The sequence below is a fragment of the Ursus americanus genome, chromosome 13 (assembly GCF_024610735.1).
Source record: "Ursus americanus isolate L20-20 chromosome 13, mUrsAme1.1.p, whole genome shotgun sequence".
In the NCBI taxonomy this organism is placed as follows: Eukaryota; Metazoa; Chordata; class Mammalia; order Carnivora; family Ursidae; genus Ursus; species Ursus americanus.
In genome coordinates, this window is record NC_142139.1 from 49,235,168 (window position 1) to 49,241,832 (window position 6,665).

Below are 6,665 nucleotides of genomic sequence, written 5' to 3' on the forward strand. Positions count from 1 at the left end.
ATTTATTTCCTAGTTTTAATATTTATCTGGAATTAAATAAAATAAATCTCATCCTCTTTCTGTCTATCCTAAAATAAGTTTAGGTTAAGTGAGTAAAGTAAAGTAACACTGTATTGACCTGAACCAAGTTTCTATCATTCTGACCTAGATACATTATTCTAGAGCTAATTATTTGGCTTCTATTCCAGCCTTTGAATGAGTCACGATGTTCCAGTTAAGGATTTCATTTCTACCTACCAACTTTTTTCCAAAATAAGAACCAAGCCTCTTCTCTAGTGGTAATTTCCAAGTATCCCTTCAATTATCCATTCAACAAACAGAAATAAGTTTTCTACTCCTATGCTAGGAGTTAGAGATACAAAAAATAATATATATAGTAACATAAACAAGATCCATCCAACCCATTACACTACAATGTGGCAAGTATTAAGATAAGGCAATGTCCCTAGAATCACCCCAGTCCAGTGTGAGCCTTACATACATTTCTACAAGGGACTAAAGTTCTGCCTTTAAAACTCATTCAGAAGGATTGGTTGGTATTGTGCATGGATATTGCTCCCAGATATAAAATGCCTGATCTACAGATTTCCAAGTATTGTCTGCCTATGTTCTCTATTTCCATATTCTACCAACCTGACTCAGCAACAGCTAGTTAAATGCATGTTACCTTATACTATCTACCTAAAATTGATGGTGAATGACTTGCTCCTTTGACTACTGTGACCTGACAAAATGGCTCAATGACAGCATTTAAGCATCCTTGTTTTTTGAAGCTAGTGAGCTGATCTAGTTTTGTCAAATCCCCGTTTCCCTCCCAGACTCATACTAGTCTTAAATTGTTATAATGAAAACTAACTACTTCATAAATGTCTCAGGAATTTCATCTACAGTGCTACGAAAATTTATGGGGAAGAAAACTAGCATTAAATGAGAAAATACTTTGTATCAAACATTGCTAGGGCCTTTAAATTTGTTATTTCTTTTAAAACTCTCTACGACACTCTGAATTTATTATATAATCACCAATTTACAATTGGCTGCAGAGAAGTAAATCAATGTGTCCATTATTGAAGATCAAGTTAGTCAAACACACTAGAAGTAACCCAAGTATAATTCAGAAAATCTTTCCACTTTACCACAATGGCGTATCTCCAAAACCCTCAGTATTTCAAAATTGTTTTGCTGAGGTATGATAAAAAGAGTTAGGGGACAACCACTTACATTTGGAGAAACAAGGGATTGCTTCACAGGTGAGGAAAAGGTATTCCAGGAAGAGGGGGAAAGTGCAAAAGGAGAGGGAGCATGAAAAGAATGGGGTGGGTTGTTTTACGGTTTATAAAATAATCTAGTCCAGAAAAGCATGGGGTACATAAGGGTCATAGAAGAGAATCAAATGAAACAAGAATAGTTTCTTTTTTAAAAGTTGTATTCAATTATTATATCTTTTTCTCCTCTTCCACTTAATGCTGCCATCTTTAATGTGTCTGCTCCATATAGTCCTTGGAAATGCTCTGGTCAGGACCAAAATAATCCTTTTCTTTTCTTTTCTTTTCTTTTTTTTTTTTTAAAGATTTATTTATTTGACAGAGAGAGAGGCAGAGAGAGAGGGAACACAAGCAGGGGGAGTGGGAGAGGGAGAAGCAGGCTTCCTGCTGAGCAGGGAGCCAGAGGAGAGCCCAATGCGGAGGAGCCCCATGCAGGCTGATCCCAGAATGCTGGCATCATGACCTGAGCCAAAGGCAGACGCTTAACGCTTAATGACTGAGCCGCCCAGTTGTCGCCAAAATAATCCCTTTTTCAATCTCAAGGATGTTTTTTCTGTCCTGAGCTCTCAGAATCATTCAACTCTGTTGACCACTCCTGCATTGAAACCTAGTCTTTATTTGGCTTCTGTGTACACCCTCCTGTTTTAAACAAATTGCCTTATTATTTTCAGTTTTGTCTCTTTTTGTTTTCCTTCTCATGTCCTATCCTTTATTTTTCCTTCTTTCCATCACTCCCTATCTCCTTCCCCCCATTCTTTCGTCCTTATGACTCCTCCTCCTCTGTCCTCCTGAAATGTTGTTTCTCAGGAATCAAATCCTATTCTTTTAAATTATCCTACATATCCTCTGGGATTTCTCCACGCCTTCCACAACCCTCTACATTTTGTTGACCTGATTCAGGACTCAGAGTCATATGCCTTACTAAACATTTGCAATTAAATACACAGGTAACTAAAACACAACCTGTCCCAAATCAAATTCATCTATTTCACTGAAAATCTTCTCTTTTTATGATCCTTTTCTTATTGAACGGTACCTCCATTCATCAGAGTTAAAACCTCAAAACCTTGTTGCTTAACTTTTTGAGTTTTTTGTATCCCAACTTAGATGTCACTTTCTTCAGAAGAATTCCTAATTCCACTCTTGACAGTCTTTTTTTTTTTTTCTCTTTGCAGTTTTCATCAGGCATCCCAATATGATGGTCAACTGCATCTTTAATTTCTTCAAAATTACTGTTTTTACTACATTACATGAAATTACATGTTTAAGCATGTATCCTGTTTCATATGCAAAGCTCCATGAAAGATTTCATTATGGAATTTCTAATCTTAGCCCATACCTGGCTCACAGTATAGAATCAATACTTAATATGCTTAATTCTCTAAGTCCAGAATTTGAGAGTTTTCAAATTCCTAAATGATGACCTTTAATAGGGGAGTAACAATGTGCACATTGAGGGTTGGCTAGAAGGGGAAGGATAAAATAATAGCCTAATTAAGACTGCAAAGAGAAAAAAAAAAAAAGACCGCAAAGAGTGGAATTAGGAATTCTTTCTGAAGAAAGTGACATCTAAGTTAGGATATGAGGAACTCAAAAGGTAAGCAAACAGGTTTTGTGCTTTAACTCTGATGAATGGAGGTGCCATTCAATAAGAAAAGGATAATAAAAAGAGAAGATTTCAGTGAGATAGATGAATTTGATTTGGGACATGTTGTGTTTTAGATACCTGTGAATTATTTAGTTGCAGATGTTTAGTAAGGCATATGACTCTGAGCCCTGAATCATGTAGCTCAAATAAAAAGATAGTAGTTATCATAAAGATAGTAAGAGAGATGACACCCCCACCCAAAAAAAAAGCGAAAATCATGTGTAAACTAAGAACAAGTCAGGGAAAATAGCAATCACCTGGTGAAGTTTCTAAAGAACTGTACAGACTTCATACAATTTAATTTCAACAAGGTATTAATAAAGCTTCACATGAAAACTTTCTTTGAAAAATCAAGAGTTAACGTATTGAAGAAGAAACAAAATAGAACCACCACACCAATAACAACAACAACAAACTTTGAGAGTTACTACTGTCTACTAAATTAAGTAAAAACTGGTTTTGCCTTAATACCGCTATTAAAATTATATTAAAATTGGACAGCACAAGTTTTACTGAACTTTGTAAGTTTATTTTGTCACTGGTACACACCACAGTCCCACCTACCTTCATCTATGTTAGATATCATCTATCATCTCCCATTGTCTGGTTGCCTAACTGATCTCTTATTCTCTTACCTCCTTTAAAATATATTTTCTACACATAAAATATGTAAAATGTATTTTCTACAGTTATTTTTTAAAATATATATATGTCACATTATTTCTATTCTTTGCTTAAATTACTAACCATTGTTCATAGGTCCCTTCACCATTGGCACTCACATCCTTGATGTCAGACTTTACCCCTGTCCTTATCTTCACCAAGTTCCAATCATTGTAGCAATCTTGCTCTTCGAACATGTGACACTTATATCCATTTTAGTATCTCCATACTCAATGCTCCCACTTCCCAAATTCTGTTCTCCCAGATTTCCCTGTGGCTGAGGCCTTAACATTTAGATCCATGGAGTGGCCTTTTTCTGCCTACCAATACTCCACACTACCAACTTTTAACAATTATACTGCTATTTGTTCTTCATAGGATACATTAATGTTTGAGAATAGATCATTCATTCATTCATTTATTTACTCATTCTTCAATATTATGTTTTCTTCTGCTTGAATGTTAGCTCATTGAGTGTAAAACCCAACTTGTTCATACCTGTATTCTGTGTGCAGAGAGCTGCCTTTTTTTTTTTATTTTATTTATTTATTCGACAGAGACAGAGACAGCCAGCGAGGGAGGGAACACAAGCAGGGGGAGTGGGAGAGGAAGAAGCAGGCTCACAGCGGAGGAGCCTGATGCGGGGCTCGATCCCATAACGCCGGGACCACGCCCTGAGCTGAAGGCAGATGCTTAACCGCTGTGCCACCCAGGCGCCCCGAGAGCTGCCTTTAGTATAAGTGCTCAATATATACTTATTGAATAAATGTGTTAATATATTTGACAACACATTCACTTACTAGACCTTTTAACTTTTTCAAAATCTACCTATTCTTCAAGAGTAATTGAATGTTACTTCTTTCACAGAACTTTATCTTATTTGCAAACTGTTCATGACACTTCCTTTAGACCATTTTGGTAGATGTAGATGTCTTTCATGATGTCCATTCTGACTTTATTCAAAGTTTTTTGTTGTTGTTGTATCTGTTTCTTTTTAAATTCCTCTCTCCAATTACTACATAGTGATTACCTTAGGAGGAAAAAACTAGGATTTATAAATTTGATATCCATTAAAAAACTAGGATTTATAAATTTGATATCAATAATGTGATGTGAATTTCTGGCTCACAATAAATACACCATCTATAAACATGTGTATTTACTTTTTCTGTGTTTGTTGTCTATCCCTAAATGAGAGTTTGGCCTTCTTTTATTGCTCACATCTGTATCTTCATCTCCTAGACACAAACTGGGAGGTGGGAGAAGCCCAATAAATAGCTGCTCAAAGAATGAAAGTCTGGATATTTTCCCACTGAATTCAACATTTCCTAAAATATTATTTTACCTTGTTAATAAGAATATTAGCATCATCATTTAGTAATTTATTTCAAGAATATTATATTTTGTTATAATAACTTACAATGTTTATTTTATCAATTAGTGTCTTAAGATCACTAGAATTTTAATTATGCCTATTTATCTAATAAATGTTTATTTAACATTCTTTGGGTAGTTTAGGAATAAAAAAAATGGTATGTCAGTTTCTAGGAATAGTGGGTAGAAAACTTATCATCTGAAAGTAAGCAATATGCAGATTGATTCTTATTTTCAAGTTCCTGACATTGTCTTAGCTGTCTTATCTTACCCTGTAAAGTATTTTATTGATTCTTAGTCTATATTTATCCTTGGTAAATGTAGGAGAGAAGGATATAAACCAGGGTAACTCAAGTATATATGCTTCAAACTCAGACTGAAGTACAGAACTTTTAAACTAAACTCAGATGAAAACCACTGGCAAAAAAATACTTGTTAGTCTTACATGGATATATATTCAGTTCCCCTCTACCACTATTTTGTTAAGGACACAACTTATAAGATTCCAAAAAATTAAGAAAATGTATGCCCAAGTTTTCAGACTGATATACAAAATATTACTATAACATACAGGATGTTCATATGCTTATTTCAAATAATTAAACAGTAATGTTTAGGTTGAGTGATATGCCAGCCATGTAATCACTAGTGATTTATCGGTTGAATTTATTGTATTTGTTGAACGGTTTTGCTTAAAAGCAGTAGGGAAATTGGAAAACGTTAATTTCTATCAATGTAGTATTCCTTCTTGTCAGTTAAAAAAAATGATGAGATGTATCTTGCTTAATGAAAGCAACAATCAACAGACAGTATTTGAGATATTTTCAAAATGTATAATCTAGTAATAGAAGAAAATGTGTGACAAATAGAATAAATATTGTACGACAGGACTTAAATACTATATATAGATTACAGTTATTTTATCTAAAAATAGAGATCAAGCTAATGTAATTTTTATAAAAATAGAAATTTAGAATGAATACAATATAGGTGTTATACATGAAAACAATTGTACTTAAATTATCCTCAATGGTGCATATCAATTAGGAATAGTAATACAATGTTAGTAAATTGTTTCATAAAACCTTAGGCAAAAGAGTTCTTTATTATTATTTATTTTACAGAATGTTGTTTAAATTATTGAAAATAGTTCTATGAGGACATTTTATACTGAATAAATTGCCAGTGAAATGTAAGAAAGAAATTAAAAGCTATGAAGAAAAAGAAATAACACATTTTAAAATGAGTCTTGAAGATTAATATGTTCTATTTGCTATGTTTACTATTGAGCATAAAATACCAAGACAAACTAGTAAAGAGAATTTATGAAACAGCATTAAAGTAATCAGATGCCTTAGACGTAAGCAACAACTCAGTGCATGCATAATTCAATGTTTTGTTTGGTTATTTATTTATTTTTACTTCAAATCAGGCCCTATTACTGGCTCACTGTTTTCTACACCTACTAGGCAAGTGACAAGGTTCACTTAGCTATACAATGCATGTCCTAGAATAATCTTAGGTGACTTCACAGAGCTCCTTCCTCAGTTTGAGTTCACAGACAACCTGCCTTATTACCTATCTCTGTGTTCAATTAATAGTTTCAGTTCCCTTGTTTCATTATCATTTTAACATTTAATCAATCCTAATTAAGGCTGAGCTGGGGATTCTCAACATGCTCCACTTCATCTATTACAGAAGTTCATATTTTTTCC